Source organism: Musca domestica, unplaced genomic scaffold, assembly GCF_030504385.1.
Source record: "Musca domestica strain aabys unplaced genomic scaffold, Musca_domestica.polishedcontigs.V.1.1 1, whole genome shotgun sequence".
In the NCBI taxonomy this organism is placed as follows: Eukaryota; Metazoa; Arthropoda; class Insecta; order Diptera; family Muscidae; genus Musca; species Musca domestica.
In genome coordinates this window covers 24241576-24261214 of record NW_026712114.1, presented here as the reverse complement: position 1 = coordinate 24261214, position 19639 = coordinate 24241576, and the positions used below count along the sequence as shown (strand labels likewise).

Below are 19639 nucleotides of genomic sequence, written 5' to 3'. Positions count from 1 at the left end.
TCAATTAAAAGAAACAACAAACGACCACAAGTTGCTGACTGCCACAAGCAGCTGCTGTGGAACAGAACAAAAATTCACCACTCTGTTGTTGTTCGTACACACACACGAACTCACCTAAATAACAACACTCGCAAACACCGACCGACTCCATCAGAGGAATGACGAGAATTGAATGGGGCAATTTTGTTAGTCTTTACGCGTTCGTTGAAGGGATAAAACCTGTGAATGTTGCGCGTCGCATTGTTGGATACAACTGATTTTTCCGTTACGCATAAATTCAATTGAACGTGTTCGGGCAACGAAACAACAGCACACACACACACGGTAGTTGCTCACATAATATCCGTTTCATTCCATTTTGGAGCACACAACAAGAAAAGGAGAAATAAATGAAAGTGTTGCTGGCACAAAAATTGCAGAGGAGTGCGGTGTCATCAAATGAGCATAGCAGAGAAACGGAATAAAATTCACCACTGCTGTCGGCATCCAACCGACCAACCAATCCACTGATGGATTCTAGAGTTTCCGTTTCAGTTGCACGGTGACTTGCACTAACAACGGGTGGTTGGTTCTTTGCGCGCTACGCAAAACTTCGCAACACAGAGTCCTCTTTCGCTGTGACAAACAAACGAAATAAACGATTCGGTCTCGCCAAATAACGGTAAATGCAAGAATATTTTTTGTGGTGTTTGAAAAAGAAAAGATAATTGAAAATAAGAAATAATATTTTGCAAATGTGAATTTGTGAGTGAATGTGTTTATCCTCCCCTCTCGAATGGAATAAATAAATGAATAACAACAAAACATAATCATAATAATAAAAAGGAAACCTGAATAAAAAATAGCAAAGGGAAAAGGAATAACAACAAAAAGTCAAGTGAAGTGAATTATTACCCTGAAATAAATCTTTTTTCTTTTTTCGGGTGGCATAACGTAAATGCAACAACAAAAAAAGTCGTCATAACAAAAAGTGCCAAATAAAGTGAGATTTGTTATTTCTGGTTTTAAACAACAACAGCATCAAAGAAAAGTGAAGAAGAGTAACAACAAATATTGAATATTAAACAAAACAACAATAGCAGCAGCAACAATAATAATAACAAGGAATTACTTTTATCTTTGAGATCTGAGAGAAGAAGAAAGAAAGAATTTTAAAGGTAATAAATGTCTTCTTTAAAAATGTTGTCATAAAAGTTGGATTTCCAACAAGAATTTTCTTGATTTTAAAGTCAAACAACAACAAATCGACAATAAAGAGAAGTTGACATTGTTTTGTTGTCAAATGAGTAATTCTAAGGAAGTAGGAGAGTACCTTCCATCATAACCATGTGTCGTTGTTTTTGTGTTCTTGTTTTGTACTCTAGCCTCCCGTTGTTTATTGTTGGGATCATTGTTGTGTTGTGTGGTGTTGTGTTTGGTGTTCTTTGGAGATGAATGCTAGGGAGAGTATTTCTTTTGGTTGGAGAGAACTTCAATTGTGTAATGCAGGAAGGTAACAAGAACACCAGCAACAACGACAATGCAAAATTTTTGTTATTTACTTCCAGTATTGCAAACTTTTCAAGGTCAAAAAACGCTACAATTTAAAATTTTGATTTAAAAAGTGTAACAAGGCGAAAAGATTTAAGTTAAGTGGAATTGGAAGTTTGTAGTAGACAAATACTGTTATTGAGCCCTTAGGTAACTGATGAGAGAGCAACACTTGACAATGGTTTCAAATGCGAATACTTTCACAGAAAATAGATTCCTTGACATTTTTGAGCTTTATTTTTATTTGATAAATTTCCAAGTGAAAAATTTAAAATGCAAATAATTGGTCTGTTCCAGAACTGCAAGGATGTTAAAGTTTTTGCAACAATAACAGATTTTCCCTTTATGATATGAAAAAAAGTGCAAAAACTGTAGATTCTAAGACAGACCAAATATGTTTTATTGTTGCAAAATTTTGTCCACCGTTAAACTGATATCTGTTATGAAAGTGGTCCAATTGTTCCGTATTAAAAAAAATCTAAAATTTCAATGTGGCTAAGAAAGATGGCAGTAATAATCTTTCCTACAAAAGACAAGAAAATCGGTGAAGGAAGGAAGTTACAAATATATTTCTAGAAGCTTCTTTAAGTAGGTGCTCTGTTCCAGAAACTTCAAGAATTTAATACATTGCCCAGAAAGTGTCACATCTGACCAAAAATTCAGTTTCAAGAACAACGTATGTGAAATTTGACTTCCCGCATTGGAATTTGAATTTCGGTATTAGAAAAAAATAGACAATTTTCTACAAAGAGGTAAGGGCCAGATACTAGTGCTATTTTTCTGTGCAAGACCAAGCATAGCTTGAAGTATTTAAGTGTTTCATAAACTCAATATACTGTTTTGTTGATTTCTCTTTCTCATTCCTTGACTTATAATACTTTTTGAGTAATTAACAATAATTCAAAAGTTTTGTAAATTTTCTACAATTTTTGCTTCATAAATTTCAATAGTTGTGAATGTTTTTTTACACCAATGTTATTTTTATTTTTATTGGGATTTGATTGGTGCAAAAATTATGTAACACCTCGAAATATTGGTCCCCGACATAGGAAGTCATGTATGGATCTTCCTATCTCGCCGAGCTGAGTCGATCTTGCTATGTATGTTTGTCCGTCCGTCTGTCCATGTATATTTGTAATCACGCTACAGCTCGCAATTATGGGCCGATCCTCACGAAATTGAAAATGGCGGTGGGGTTATGGTCAGAATAGAAGTTTATTGTGTTTGGAGATGATCGCAAATTATTTAGTGGTTGAAATGGGCCAAAAACATAAAAAATCCCGTTTTTGATGTTGCTCTACAGGCTACAATTTTAAACCAATCGAAACAGAATTTTGCATGGGGCTGGAGTTTAGGTCTGGGCAGAAGCCTAGGTCATCATATAATATTTAGCGGTTATAATAAACCATATTTTAATTGTTAAAAAATACGAATATTTCCGGCCGGATCATAAATACATTTAAAAGGTAATTTCTCACCATTACAGTGATTCTGCCAATATATCGGATACACAACAAAAAAAGTTACAATATATATGTAAAAGAAATATATTTATATTTAGTTATTATTTAGAACCGTTTGACTGATTTTTACAATTCTCATCAATTCGAAATGTCCTCTTGCCAGAAAAATCTAACAAATCGCGTAAATATATGACAATCAATAGGAAACATTCTTTATTATTATACCCTCAGCCATATGGCTACAGAGGGTATATGTCATTTGATACGGCCAAAACGTGCCTTATCGAAATAAGGGTTTTAAACCCTAGGTCTCTTTGGACCAAATCTGTTTCAGGACATTTGAAGTCGATCTGAGCGATGCCCGTCTGTCCTTCCGTCTGTCTGTCTGCCTGGCTGGTGCTCACGATAACTGTCGAAGGGAGTATCTGATTTGGTCCAAACTTGGTGTATCGAGATATTATTGTCAAACTTAAATCGATTTCGGGGATGAGCTATATCGGTCCACTCCTTCATGTACCTCCACCAAAAAAGGTCGAAATTTTCAAAAAAATATATTTTCCGCACGGAAAGTAAGAGGATAATTCTATTTTACTCCAACTTTCCAAATCCTAATTTTTGCATCAGTGCTAGGTCTGGTCTGAAAATGGACAATATCGGTCCACTCCATTAAGTACCTCCCCCACAATGGTCAACATTTTGAAGATTTAGGACTCTTATAAAATTTGATGTAAAAGTCCGATTGTCTTTAATTTTCACACATCCCAATAATTCAATCAGCCCATAATCTGGTACCAAGATGGAATACATCGGTCCACTTCTTCTTGTACCTCTCCCACTAAAGGTCAAAATTTTCAAAAAATATATTTTCTGCATAGAAAGCGGAACGATAATCCGGTTTTGCTCCAACTTTGCAAATCCTAATATTTGTGTCAGTGCTGATCAGTTGCGAAAATATACAATTTCGGTCCACTCCATCAAGTACCTCACCCACAAAGGGTTAAACTTTTGAATAATTACAACTCTTATAAATGTGATCTCTTTAAGTTTCACACATCCAAATAATTTTATTAACATTAGGTCTGGTGTTAAGATGAAATACATCGGTTCACTTCTTCTGGTACCTCCCCCAATTAAGGTTGAAATTTTGAAAAAAAAAAAATATATATTTTTTTTGCACAGAAAAAAAAAAACAATAATCAAATTTTACTCCAACTTTGCAAAGCCTAATATTTGCGTCAGTACTAGGTCAAGTGCAAGAATGGATAATATCGGTCCATTCCATCAAGTGCCTCCCCCACAAAAGGTCAAAATGTTGAATAATTAGAACTTTTATAAAATGTGATGTAAGACATCCCAATATTTTAATAAACTCAAGACTGATGTTAATATGGAATATATTGGTCCACTCCTTCTAGTAAATCCTCCACAAAAGGTCGAAATTTTGAATATACATGAAGCTCATAAAACGCGAAATCTCAATCTTTCTATCAACACAAGATCTGTAATAAAGATGGTAGAGATCGGTCCATTCCTTCTGGTACCTCCCCCACAAAGGGTCAAGGTTTTGAATAGCCAAAACTATTATAAAATCCGAAATAAGCTTCCGGTTCTCTTCACATTTCACACATTCTATTGTTTCTATTAACACAAGGTCTGGTGTAAAGATGGAATGTATCGGTCCACTCCTTTTGGTACCTCTCAAACAAAGGCTCGAAATTTTGAATATCCATGAAGCTCATTAAACGCGAAATTAACATCCGATTTCATTCAGTCATGGCACACAAAAATGGTAGAGATCGAACCACAACCGGTCAAAATTTTTAAAATTATATCTCTCATAAAAGGTGAAAAAAGCATCCGAATCTCTTAAAATTTCACACATACAATATTTCTACTAACACAAGATATAATGTGAAGATGATGGATACCGACCTACCCCTTGTGGTGCCTCCCACACAGACGATCACAAATTTAAAAACTTACATCTTACATAACCTGCGAAACAAGTCAATTTACAATTTTCTTTACATTCTGCAGGTCCCAATATTTTTATTAGAATTAGATGAAGTGAAATACTTCGACCCACTATACCTGGAACATCGCGCACATTTCAACATTCTCTAAAAATTATCACATATCATCTCTCAAATATGGCACGTTGTAATATTTATATCAGACATATGCAGAGAGAAGTTGGACAATATTGGCCAGCTCCTTTGGAACCTCCACCATAAATTGGCTGCAATAAAACTTTTAGTTCACTTCCATATAACACTGCGGTTTTTTTTTATACCCTCCACCATAGTATGGAGGGTATATTAAGTTTGTCATTCCGTTTGTAACACCTCGAAATACACATATATTTTCATCGGAATAGTTTAATTTTGGTATTTGAAGTTCGTAATGGATACTACAGCCTAAGACAGAAAATTGTCTGTGCAGGTCCACTTCTTCGTAGAACCCCCATATAACGGTACCTCCCGATATTCGGTATTTTCATGATTTTAGCGAATTTATTCACCGGAATTTTTTCAAATTTGGTATTTAAAGTTCGTAATCGATACTACAGCCTAAGACAGAAAATTGTCTGTGTAGGTTCACCTCTTCGTAAAGTCCCCATATAACGGTACCTCCCGATATTCGGTATTTTAATGATTTTATGGACATATTTCACCAGAATTGTTTCAAATTTGGTATTTGAAGTAAGTAACGGATACTACAGCCTATGACAGAAAATTGTCTGTGCAGGTCCGCGTCTTCGTCTAAGTTTCGCATTTGAATATTGTAATGGCTTATGACAAATGTTACCTACGCAGGTTCATGTCGTCGTATAGACCCTAATATAATAGCTACATTCGGTATTTTTAAGATTTTAACAGAAGTTTTAACGGATTTTATTGTTTTTGAAAGTTGCCAAATTCGTTCCAAATGGTGGAGGGTATTCAAAGTTCAGCCCGGCCGAACTTACAGTTTTTTTTACTTGTTTTTTTTTTTTTTTTGCAAATTCATCAAATTTTATGGGCGTTACTTTATTAACAAATTAATACATATCTTTAATGTTTCTTCGATATACCAAATTATTACAAATCCCACTCACTCATGGAAAAAAAAATTCCTTTTGTCATTCCCACCAAAAATTAATTGAAAACCGCCAGATTGACGTCACAGTTTATTTTGGTTTAATTCTCCTATCTATTGTTGTGTGTGTTTAATTCCAACCTATTCTCACTCCTTCTGTTGGCATTTTCAATGCCACCACCCGAAACCTTTGGCAACGTCATTACTCATCGAAATCGAACCAAAAAAAAAAAAAAAAAAAAAAAAAAAAAAAAAACACCAAAAACAAGGGTGGATTACAACAATCAATGTTTTGCGCCATAGAGTCGTGCCCAAAAAACACAATAACATAAACAAGGCAAGTATTGGAAATAAAAAAACAGCAATAACAACAACGGAATCTATGGATTAGAAAATATTTGCAGCAATTTCTTGTTTTGTTTTACAAAAGGACATTAAATAAACAAACTCACACACACACACACAAACAAGCAAGGAAACAATAAAAACAACAAAATCACCACTTAAAATCGCTTCCATCAACCAATTGAACCAAATGGAAACAATAACAACAACAACAACACGAAAAATAATAAAAGTGTGCTGCAGCAATCCCAACGAAAGAAACCAAAACAATTGAAAAAAAAAGAGCGAGAAGTCCTTTAAAATTCTTGACACGAAACCAGGCCAAGAGAATGATTAACAAGTTTTACATGATTTTTACATCGTGTTATTGCTGATGATAATAAAAGTGGTTGTGTGTTACATAAATTTAAGGAGTGAGATTCCATACATCTGATCGGGGATGTTTATGGTCTTTTGGGAGCTATACATCAAAAAGTTGAGTGGGTTTTTGTTTTCTTCTTTTATTTTCATATTAAAAATTTAGGCGGTACGTGAAGGAATACATGTTTTTTTGGTTATTATTATTTTACTTGTATTGTTTTTATGCAACATAAATGCGATTATATTCTCATCAGTGAGTGCTCAAAAGGGATGTATGTACGGCAAATAGATATGATTTTTCCAATAACGGAATTGGAGGATGGAATTTAATAAAGATCGGATAGAAATTGATATTTATAACAGATCTTGTGTTGATAGAAATATTGAGATATACCAAGTCTGAATGGAATCGGAATCGCCTTGAATATTCAAAATTTGCACCTTTTTTGGGGGAGGTGGGATTGATATATAATATCTTCACAGCAGATCTTGTGTTGGTAGAAATAATGGGATGTGTGAAATATAAAGACAACCGGATTTTATAATCGTTTTGATTATTAAAAGTTTTGACCCTTTTTGGGAGAGGTACCAGAAGGAATGGTCCGATCTCTAACATCTTTATAACAGATCTTATGTTGATGGAAATATTGAGAGGTACCAACTCTGAATGGAATCGGATGTTAATTGCGAGTATTATGAGGTTCATGTATTTTAAAAATTTTGGCCCTTATTTTAGAAAGGTACCAGAAGGAGTGCGCCGATATATCCCATCTTCATAGCAGATGTGCGAAACTTTAAGAGAACCGGAAGCTTATTTTGGTTTTTATAATCGTATTGGTTATTCAAAAATTTAAACCTTTGCGGGGGAGGTACCAGAAGGAATGGTTCGGTCTCCATCATCTTTATAGCAGATCTTATAATGACGGAAATATTGAAATGTACCAAGTCTAAATGGAATCGGATGTTAATTTCGCGCTTTATGAGCTTCATGGATTTTCAAAATTTTGACCCTTTGTGGGGGAGGTACTATAAGGAGTGCGCTGATATATACCATTTTCACAGCAGATCCTGTGTTGGTAGAAATAATGGGATGTGTGAAATATGAAGACAACCGAATGCTCATTTCGGATTTTATAATCGTCTTGGTAATTCAAACTTTGACTCTTTGCGGGGAAGGTACCAGAAGGAATGGTCCGATCTCCACCATCTCTATAGCAGGTCTTGTGTTGATAGAAATATTGAGATGTACCAAGTCTGAATTGAATCGGATATTAAATTCGCGTCTTATGAGCTTCATGGGTTTTCAAAAATTTGACCCTTTGTTGGGGAGGTACCAGAAGGAGTGCGCCAATATATCCCATCTTCACAGCAGATCTTGTGTTAGTAGAAATAATAGGGTGCGGTCTCCATCATCTTTATAGCAGATCTTATGTTGACGGAAATATTGAAATGTAGCAAGTCTGAATAGAATCGGATGTTAATTGCGAGTCTTATGAGGTTCATGGATTTTCAAAATTTTTGCCCTTTGTTGGGGAGGTACCAGAAGGAGTTCACCGATATATTCCATCTTCATGCCAGGCGTTTGGTTAATAAAAACATTGAGATGTTTGAATTTTGAAGACAATCAGGTTCTTGCTTCACATTTTATAAGAGTTATAATTATTCCAAATTTTTGACCCTTTGTGGGGGAGGTACCACAAGGAGTGGACCAACATCTTTCATTTTCGCACCTGACCTAGCACTACTGGAAATATTAGAAGTTGCGAAGTTGGAGCAAAATCGGATTATTCTTTCTCTTTCTGTGCAATAAAATATTTTTTTTTGAAAATTTCGACCTTTTGTGGGGGAGGTACCAGAAAGAGTGAACCTATATTTGCCCATCTGCGAACTCGATCAAAGTTTGACAATAATATTACGTGCGCGCCAGCCAGCTAGACAGATGGACGGACATCGCTAGATCGACTCCAAATGAACTGAAACTAATTTTGGTCCATAGAGACCTAGAGTCTGAAACGTTTATTTCTCTGAGCACGTTTTGACCGAATCAAATGATATATACCCTCGGTATTAATTTTTATACCAATATTATGGCAAAAAACGCTAAAATATTTCAACGATACATTTTTAATCTGCATTTTCTTCAAGCTGATGCATGGTAGTAATATCAAATTTCGTTTTATTTTTCCGCATAAAAAATAATAAATATTCTATATTGTGAAATGAAAACTCTTTTGGGTTTAATAAACTTTATTCAAATCAGAACTTTTCCTATATTATCTTATCCAAATTAACTTAAGCTAAACGAAAAATAAAGTAAGCGTCGGAAACGCTTAGTAAGCATAATGCATGCTTACTATCTCGGAGTAGCGCGGACAACACACCTCAATAAAGTGAGGGTGTTAGTTTACATACTGAAGGTATTATAATTTGAGTAAAATCATACTATAAGTTGAATACAGAGGGTATGTCAACTTGGAGAAATGTGTCAACCAGTATGATACAAATAATATTGGTGTTATATATGGATCTTCTTATCTCCCCGTGCAACACTATGTATTGGGGGTATTATATTCAGATGGCAATTATAGTCCGACCTACGCAAAAGTTTAGGACAACGCTGAAGCCTAGAATTTATAATGGTTATCGGATAATATTTATGTGATGAAATAAACAAAAATTTTGTGTGAAAAAAATACCAAAATACATGAATTTGAATTTTCTATTCTTTCCGATGGAGCGAATTAGTTATTCGACATAGTTGGAACATCTGTATATTAAGTTTGTCATTCCGTTTGTAACACCTCGAAATATACATTTTAGACCCCACAAAGTATACATATCCTTATCAGCATAAAATTCAATGTCGATTTAGCGATGTCCGTCCTTCTGTCCGTCTATCCGCCTGTCTGTCTGGGGAAATCACTCTAGCTTCCGAACGAAATGAAGTAAGTTGATAAAAATTTACTCCAATGTGTATTATGTATGCAGAACTTTTGGTATTGAAAATGGGTCATGTAGGTCCACGTCTTCGTATAGCTCAATATAACGGTACCTCCCGTTATGCCGTATTTTGATGATTTTAGCGACATTATTTACCGGAATTGTTTCAAAATTGGTTCTTAAAGTTTGTAATGGATACTATAGCCTAAACAGAAAATGGGCTATTTAGATCCACGTCTTCGTATAGTCCCATATGACGGCACCTCGTGATATTCGGTATTTTGATGATTTTAGCGACATTTATTCCAGAACTATTTCAAAGTTAGTGTTTGAAGTTCGTAGTGAATACTACAGCCTATGACAGAAAATTGTCTGTGCATCGGCATTTTGGCGATTTTAGCGACATTATTTACCGGAATTATTTCAAATGTATTTGAAGTTCGTAATAGATACTACAGCCTATGCCAGAAAATTGTCTGTGCAGGCTTATGACAAAAGTTGCGTATGCAGGTCCACGGCGTTGTAAAGGCTCTAATATACGGTTATATTCGGTATATTTAAGATTCAAAGTTCGACCCGGCCGAACTTACAGTTTTTTTTTACTTGTTTAAAGGCCGTATGTTTTGAAAAATATTGTTTCCAGATCTATAATAATTATTCAGATCTGCAGAAAATTTACCGCAAATGGAAGTGTTGTACGGTATCAAATGGTCGGCCCTGCCCGAGTATAGCCTTTTCTTACTTTTTGGTTTTTAAAAGATATTTCCTAAACGAAATTACTTTTCGAAGTGTTGACAAGCATAAAACTGTTTTGTAAATGTAATTTGGCAAAGGGGGTATACCGAGATTTTAATATTTATGCCATATCAATGCCCACTAAAGATGACACTTGGAAACCGGTTGTAAGGTATCTAGGGTGATCTGGTAAGCAAATTCGAGGAGATGAATGTAAAAATCGTGCTCGATTTAGTGGCGACTGCAGTACGATGGGATAACAGTTGTCCTGACTACAAAAGACGGTACAAAAGACTACTAAGTAGATGTCCCATGCTATTAAGCAAGAAAAATAGGCTGTTCGGCAGGTTGGAGAGAGAAACGGTAACGTTCTTCTCAGACATATATCCCATAATCGCCCACATCATATCATAGCTGAAACAGGGTAAGATAAAAAAATGCAACAAAGTCAAACGCTATAATTTTTGCCATTTTATACCCTCCACCATACTGTGGACGGTATATTAACTTTGTCATTCCGTTTGTAACTCCTCGAAATACTGATTTCAGACCCAACAAAGTATATACATTCTTGATCAGCGAAAAATTCTTAGTCGATTTAGCGATGTCCGTCTGCCTGTCTGTATGTCTGTTGTAATCTCGCTATCTTTCGAACAAATTGAGATAGAAGACTAAAATTTTGCACACATGTTTATTTTTCCAGTAGGCAGGTTAAGTTCGTAATTGGACCATGAAGGTCCATGTTTTCATATAGACCCCATATAACGGTACCTCCCGATATTCGATATTTTGACGATTTTAGAGACATTATGCGCCGGAATTGTTTCAAATTTGATATATGAAGTTCCACGTCTTCGTACAGCCCCCATATAACGATGTCGATGTCGTATTTGAAGTTCGTAATGTATGCTACAGCCTATGACAGAATATCGTCTATGCTTGTCCAGGCACAGCTCCGATATAACGTTACCTCCCTATATACGATATTTTGATGATTTTAGCTACATTATTCATAGTTTTTTCCAAGTTTCGAATTTGAATATGGTAATGACTTATGGCAAACAATGCCTATGCAGGTCCACGTCGCATAGACTCCAATATAACGGCTCTATACGGTTTTTTAAATTTTAACAGAATTTTTAAAAAATTTAATATTTTGAAAATGTCTAAATTCGTTCCAAATGGTGGAGGCTATTAAAAGTTCGATCCGGCCGAATTTACTGGTTTTTAACTTGTTTTTCTTTTAATTTCATCGAATGAGAGTTAGTGTAAATGTAGTTAGTGTAAGTTCTTGCACTTTTTGGAATTTCAATGGCTTTACCCCGACCTCATTTTTCAATATTTGCCGAATGGACTATTGCAATATGTTCAGCTCACGAGCCATTTTTCGGCCAATGCGACGCGGGTTGCGATCGAGTCGCTCCTTTACTTTTCGAACCATTTCTGCTGATGTTCCTGTTTTCTTACGTCCACTTCCTTGACGTCGGGCTATGACGCTACCAGTATCACGATAACGAGCGATGATACGAGACACAAAAGATTTATTCACATTTAAACGCTGGAGTGCTCTAACGATAGCCACTTGTGGTTTTCCAGCCAAATATAAAAAAATTACACCATCACGAATAACTTTTTTTCTGGATAATTCTGACCAAAATGCTTTTGTACGCTTGTAAACAATATAATGAGCTGTCACTGGACTAATTTTAACAGCTGTCGAACGAGTGGCTGAAGTTGGTTGCAGTTTTTTCATCTCACCCTGTAACACGTTCCTTTTTATCCCTTATTATATTTTCTTTTCCCTTATTATATTTATTTTTGGTGAGAATCGGTTAAGATATAGCTTTAGGTCCCATGTATATTACTCCCTCACACCCGTAAAATACTCTCCACAACAAAGATTTTGGTGTCAACTATCAGATACAGCATAGTAATACCTTTGCTAAATTTTATTGAGATCGGTTCAGATTTGGATATAGCTCCTATATATATCTCTATCCGATTTCACGTTTATTGTGCCTAAAAAGTGTGATATTAGCTCAAATAGCATGGATTTTGATGAATATCGTTTCAGACGCAAATGTCTCCGTTAAATTTGGTAGAGTACGATAAAAGCCTGCCACATATTAGTTCCTTTCGGCTTTAAATTATATTCATTTTGATCAGTTTGTTGTTACCGTCTTTTTGGATCAAAAAGTTCTCTCAGAGGGAATTTAACAATTCTCTCTTTTACCAAAAAACGAGTATTTAAATACAATAATTCCTTTGTCCTCAGATAAATTAATTAGCCTGTTCGTCGACAGCTTCCTGTTCTAAATTATGTGTTACATGTCGTCGTAATGTGTGTTCTTTGAATAAAATAATTTTCAATTCCTGGCCATCAAATGGAGAGAAAGCCCTCTCCCTCTCAATTTTAAATACGATAAATAATTTAACCCTCATCTGATTAACAGTGCAAGAATTTCGCACTGCAATTTTTTTAAAAAGATTATCCAAATTACACACTCCCTAACCATTAGTGTATTCCATTCCTTCAATACTTACCTTCTGGAAAGCAGTCACCCCAAAAAAAAAAAAAATTCAAATGACACCTGTCAACATCCTTTGCATTCAGCCATCCATCCATTCGGAGTGCAATTCAACCCCTTGTCAAATCAAAGTCATTAGAATTTTTACTGCATTTTTCATGAATTTAAGAAGGCAGGAAGGCGCTGTGACTTTAAATTACCATGGCTGTTGGGCAAAATTTGTGTATGTGTGCCCATGCCTCTATGTGTGGGTGCATAAATGAGCGAGTTATACTACCCTCGAAAACAGCTCAAGTTTTATCTTGATTTTAGCACATTTAGAAATTGTTCGTTCGCATTTAATTGCTTTCATTTCATGGCAGGGCTTTCTTGCGATGCACACATGCACACACACACATACATATATGTATATGTATGCATGCATACATAAGTAAAACTTCCCAACATACCAAAAAACCAATACAGCTTGAGAATAATATTATAAAAATATAATTTTTCAACAATGCTTGAGAAACACTTATGTTCCACAAACTTTTCTCAAATCTGTCCTTTGTTGACAAATTAGTTTTGATTTTTTGTGAAAATTGTCAGCAAGAAATTATTTTCTTTGATAAAAAAAAGCAAAATCACGCGAATTTAGGACACATTTCTGGACCAAACTCTTAAGGTATGTATGAATATAAATCCGAGAATCTTTGACATATATCATTTCAATCCCATTTCAGATTGGAAGCATCAAAAAAGTTGAAGGAATTCAATAGATGTGTAGTCTCAGTGGAAGAGATGCAGAAGCTCAAATAAGGGAGAAGAATGCGTTGGGGTATCAAGGCCACATGTGGCAGTGACTACTGGGATGTCCATCAAGAAAAAAATGTGAAAAATTATTTAAAATTAATATTTTGTACTATTACAAAAATAAGCTTTATATAATATTATTTTCGTAAGCTTATTCTACAATTTCAAGTATAAGCTTATAAATAAGGGTTCCGTTTCGATTATTCTATACTTGTTATACAAACATTTTTCAATGTTTTCTCAAGATTTTCTCAAGCTTAAGGCTTATGTTCATAAGCTTATTGTAATATTATCCTCAAGCCATTTTGGTATGTTGGGTTGGCAGTTGAATGTGTATGTGTGTGTATGTATGTCGGGTAGGTATTACCAACATTTCATTTCATTCATTCTCTCCTATAAGCTCGAGAAGACTTCAACGCCAACAACAATTTTTCTAACTCCAGCTGTGATTTAATTGTCCTCAACAGAACACTTTCGCAATCCTATATTGCATGCTCAACGGTGGCAGTCAGACAGGCAGCTACAGCGGAGACGACAGCTACAACAACGGCGATGAGGTCGTCGTCGTTCGTCTGTCAAATGCCTGGCAATATGAATGAAATGAATGGAAGAACAAGAAATCCACAAGACAAAAAAAAAATCCAGCAACTTTTGTGTGTGTGTCTGTGTGTGTGTGTGTGTGTGTGTGTGAGGAATAATTGTCAGATTGTTTCACTCCTCGCTCGAGCGCTCGCTAGACCAAGGCCTGATCCTAGCCCCCCTCCATTACCCAACCATTTTACTATTCCAATAACACAGTTATCCTACTGCAATTGTTGCTACTGAAATTGCAGTATGTGCCACAGCCAAATGTTGCCTTTAAAATCTGTGTGGATTTCAGTTCTAAAGCTTTGGCGCAAAAAAAAATATTCCGAAAAAAAGTTCCATGAAAAGCAACAAGAACAACAACGAATATTGGTTGTGTAAAAAAGAATTTTTGACACAGATTGTCTTTGTCGTCATTTATTACATTCATTCATTTATTTCAAGAGGAGTTTTTGCTGTGACAGAACGTGTGGCGTGCCCTGAATGTAGTCGTTACGAATGCGGGTGAATCTGCAAAAAAAAAAAAATCATAAAAACACAGAAATCTATTAGAAACAATGTGGGAGATTTTAGGGAAAAAAAAACAATGTGTGGTCCAAAATATATGGGCCAAATTATTTGGGAGAACAGAGGACAAGTTTTATAGAAAACTGAGACTTTATAGCCATAGAGTCTCTCTGAACGAACTAAAGAACGGGAGTATCTGTCGACGACTTGAAGGCCTGCTAATCTTCACAGATTAGCAGAAGGCCAAGGAGTCTCATATGACAGTTGCAGGCCAGTTATTCTCAACAGATTCAGGGATTCACCGTGAACGAACTTGAGGTCAAGTAGTAGCAAAGCCCAGAGAGTCTCAATAAACGAGCTGAAGTCCAGGGAGTTTCAATGGACGAGCTGGTGCCTAGGGTATCTCTGTGAAAGAGATGAGAGCTAGCTATTCCTTATAGGCGAGTTGAAAGCCAGCGTGCCTCCATTTGTAGCAAGTCTCCATTGGCCAACTATATGAGCTGGAAGCCAAGGAGTCTACGTTAACAGTTGCAGGTCAGTTATTCTCAACAAACAAGTTGGCATTCAACAAGGGATTCACTGTGAACGAAATTAAGACCAGAGAATCTCAAGAGACGACCCTAAAGCCAAGGAGTCGCTGTGTTCGAACTAAAGCCAAGCGTCTCTGTCGATGAGCTGAAGGCTAGGGAATCTTTGTGAACGATCCGACGGCCAAAAAATCTCTGTGGACGAGTTTCCATAAATAAGCAGAGCATGAGCCTCCATAGACTAACTCGATACGAAGGGGTCTCTTTAATCGAGCTGTAGGCCACGAAATCTACATAGAAGATCTTTGAAGACGGGTTGTAACCGTGGAGTGTCTACAGGCGAGCCCAAAACATTGGGGTGTCTGTCGACGAGCTGGATGTCAGGAAGTCTTCAGAGATGAGCTGAAGGTCAAGAAGTCTCTTGAGACAGTTGCAGGCCAGTTATTTTCAAGGAGGACAAGGAATTTACTGTAAACGAAGTTAAGGCCAGAGAGTCTCATTAGACGACCTTAAAGCCAGCAAATCACTGTAGATAAACTAAATCCAAGAGAGTCTCTTTCGATGAGCTTAAGCCCAGAGAGTCTCTATGAACGATCCGACGGCCAGAAAGTCTCTCTGGACGAGTTTCCATAAATAAGCAGGGCATGAGTCTCCATAGATTAACTAGAAACCAAGGAGTCTCCTTCGGCGAGGTGTAGGCCAAGAAATCTATATCTGTATGGACGACCTGAAGGTCAAGTATCTTTGAATACGGGCTTTAACCATGGAGTGTCAACGGGCGAACTCGAAACAATGGAGTCTCTGTTGAGGTTGTGACTATAAGTCAAAGTCGAAATATGAGATCATCTGGATGTCTGCTTCTTCCACAGATCATGCAAGCTCAGGTTATCTCCGAGAGCCAGGTTATCTCCATAGTCTATCTGAAGGCCAGGTTGTGTCCCCGGTTCATCCAGGGGCGGCTTGTTCTCTTATAAGTGTCTTCATAGACAATCGCCAGGTTATGTCAACAGACCATCTGAAGCCCAGGTTATCTGCAAAGGTCATTTGAAGACCAGGTTGTCTCCGCAGATCATCTGAAGACCAGTGAGTCTCCATAGAGCACTTAAAGTTCAGGTTACCTACACAGGCCAACGGAAGCTTGGGTTTTCTCCATTAGCCTTCTCTGAACAAGTCATGCAAAGACTATTTGAAGGACTTGTCATCACAGGTCAGCTGAAGGACAGGTTGTCACCCTAGACCATCTAAAGCTGAGGTTGTCTCCACAGGTCATCTGAAGGCAAGGTTTTTTGTATAGACTATTTGGAAGACTAATTTCCCATAGCCTCTCTGAAGGCCAGGTTGTTTCCAAATAATTTTTAAAGGCCAGGTTGTCTCCGCAGACCATGTAAACACTCTGTAGACCAGGTTGTTTGAAGGCCAGGTTGTCTCTGCAGTTCCTCTGCAGGCCAGCGAGTCTTCATAGGGGACTTGAAGTTCAGGTAGTCTCCACAGACCATCTGAAGCCCAGGTTGTCTCAATAGATATTCTTAAGGCCAGTTTATCTACACATACTATATAAAGGCCTTATTGTCTTCATAGGTCATCTGAACCATATGTTGTCTCCATAGACCCTCTGGAGGCCTGTTCTTTTCACAGGACATCCGAGGACTAAGTTGTCATTTTACGAGACGAGCTGTAGGCTAGGCAGCCTCCCGTCAAGCTGGAAAAAAGAGAGTTTCTATGAGTCTGAGTACAAATACCTCAGGCCATGGACTTCTTTAAAGAAAAGTTTAATTACTGACTATTTTTATTTCTTTCAAATTTATTCAGTATTTTATAAAGTTCCGAAACTTCCTCTCATTTCGCCCACTGTTCCCAATTGCTAAGCGGGTGGTACTTTAATATTAATGTGTGTGTGTATGTGTCTGTGAATTCATGTATCTGTGGCTTCAAATACATAAAATTACAGTCATAACATTGTAAAGCAAAAACACTTTTACTTTTCACAAATGACTATGTGTGGGTTGTTAGTATGTGTGTGTGTGAGTGTTCGTGTAAGTGTGGCACTAGAAATTGTTCTAATTCTTCTTTGTCGCCGTCGTTGTCTTCAACCCACAACAACAACCAACCTACTGGCGCACATTCTTTATTCATACAATGACACCACCGCCATCATCATCAGCATCATCATTCTCTCCTGCCGTACTTCCATTACCATCATAAAACCTTGCAAAAAATACTCACTCACTCACCCGCCAACCTACCTAAATTTTTAGACTTTGGCAAAATTGACATAGATTTGTCTTCTTCCACTTCAAACTGATGCTGGAGCATTGCGGGAGTTCTGATTGTCATTCGTTTTTGCAAACTAGCTAAAGCCTTAAGAAGAGGAAAATCTGTTTATGGAAATTGTTGACGTTTTATAAGCATTTTTAATGATTTTCACAGATACTCGACACGTTATGCTATCAGCTTAAATTATGTAACATCTACAACTACAACTTATGTTGTATTAAAGTGTAGTGGTGGGTAACAATATGTGTGTGTGTGGGTGCAGCTAGGACAGCTGGAGCTGTTGCAAAACAAATATGGAAATACAAAAGTGTAATATAGTACATAAGCGGATTTTTATTCCCTCCTTTCCTGCAGTGACAAAACAATCAACGAAGGAGGGCATATTTTAAAGAAAAATGCAAATTTGACGCGGAGTCTTAGCTTGGAATGGAAGGGAATTGTTGGGGAAATTATCGTTTAGAGCGTAAACAGTGGGAGTTTGAAAAACAATCCCAATGTAAATTTATGGTCTACATTTAAAGGGCTCAAGACAAGGAGGGGTAAGGGAAGGGGGTCTTAAAAGAAAGATTTGAAAAGGAAGTACGCAGATATGAGTTATGGGGGGTATGTATGTATAGGGAAATTCGAGTGACCCTTTATAGGACAGCTGGAAAGCCTAAGGGGTATATATGCGGTATGAAACTCTAGCTGTCTCAAAAGACGAGTTTAAGGCTGGGGAGACTCAATAGATGAGCTGGAGGCCCGGGAGTCTGAATATACGAGCTGAAGACCAGAGAGTCCCAACTGACGAGATAAAGGCCAAAGAGTCTTAATAGATGAGCTGAAGGCCAGAGAGCCTCAATAAGCGAGCTGAAGGCCAGAGAGTCTCAATAGACGAGCTAAAGACCAGGGAGTCTCAATAGACGAGCTAAATACCAGATAATATCAATAGACGAGCTAAAGGCCAGGGAGTCTCAAGAGACGAGCTAAGGGCCAGGCAGTCTCCATAGAGGAGCTAAAGGCCAAGGAGTCTCAATAGACGAACTGAAAGTCAGGGAATTTCAATAGACGAACTGAAGGACATGGAGTTTCAATAGACAAACTGAAGGCCAGGAAGTCTCAAAGGACGAACTGGGGACCAGGAAGACTCAATAGACGAGATAAAGGCCAGGGAGTCTCAACAGATGAGCTAAAGGTCAGGGAGTTTCAATAGACGAGCTGAAGGCCAGGGAGTCTCAACAGATGAGCTAAAGGTCAGGGAGTCTCAATAGTCGAGCTAAAGACCAGGGAGTCTCAAGAGACGAGTTAAGGGCCAGGCAGTCTTCATAGAGGAGCTAAAGGCCAGGGAGTCTCAATAGACGAGCTAAAGGTCAGGTAGTCGCAATAAATGAGCTGAAGGCCAGTGATTCGTCTATAGACGAGCTGAAGGCCAGTGATTCGTCTATAGACGAGCTGAAGGCCAGTGAGTCGTCTATAGACGAGCTGAAGGCCAGTGAGTCGTCTATAGACGAGCTGAAGGCCAGTGAGTCGTCTATAGACGAGCTGAAGGCCAGTGAGTCGTCTATAGACGAGCTGAAGGCCAGTGAGTCGTCTATAGACGAGCTGAAGGCCAGTGAGTCGTCTATAGACGAGCTGAAGGCCAGTGAGTCGTCTATAGACGAGCTGAAGGCCTGTGAGTCGTCTATAGACGAGCTGAAGGCCTGTGAGTCGTCTATAGACGAGCTGAAGGCCAGTGAGTCGTCTATAGACGAACTGAAGGCCAGTGAGTCGTCTATAGACGAGCTGAAGGCCAGTGAGTCGTCTATAGACGAGCTGAAGGCCTGTGAGTAGTCTATAGACGAGCTGAAGGCCTGTGATTCGTCTATAGACGAGCTGAAGGCCAGGCAGTCTCCATAGAGGAGCTAAAAGCCAGGGAGTCATCTGTAGACGAGCTGAAGGTCAGTGAGTCGTCTAGAGACGTGCTGAAGGTCAGTGAGTCGTCTAAAGACGTGCT

At 37.5% G+C, this 19639-nt stretch overlaps 1 protein-coding gene across 10 annotated transcripts in view; it reads left to right on the top strand.

The window, feature by feature from the left end:
- The first annotated feature begins 213 nt into the window (after positions 1-213).
- Positions 214-19639, top strand: part of LOC101888466 (collagen alpha chain CG42342) — a 516353-nt gene continuing 496927 nt past the window's right edge. For all 10 annotated transcript variants that reach the window (XM_059120826.1, XM_059120815.1, XM_059120811.1 and 7 more), the window contains exon 1: positions 214-1157. The gene's annotated coding sequence lies outside the window, so the exon portion shown is untranslated. The remainder of the gene's footprint in view (positions 1158-19639) is intronic.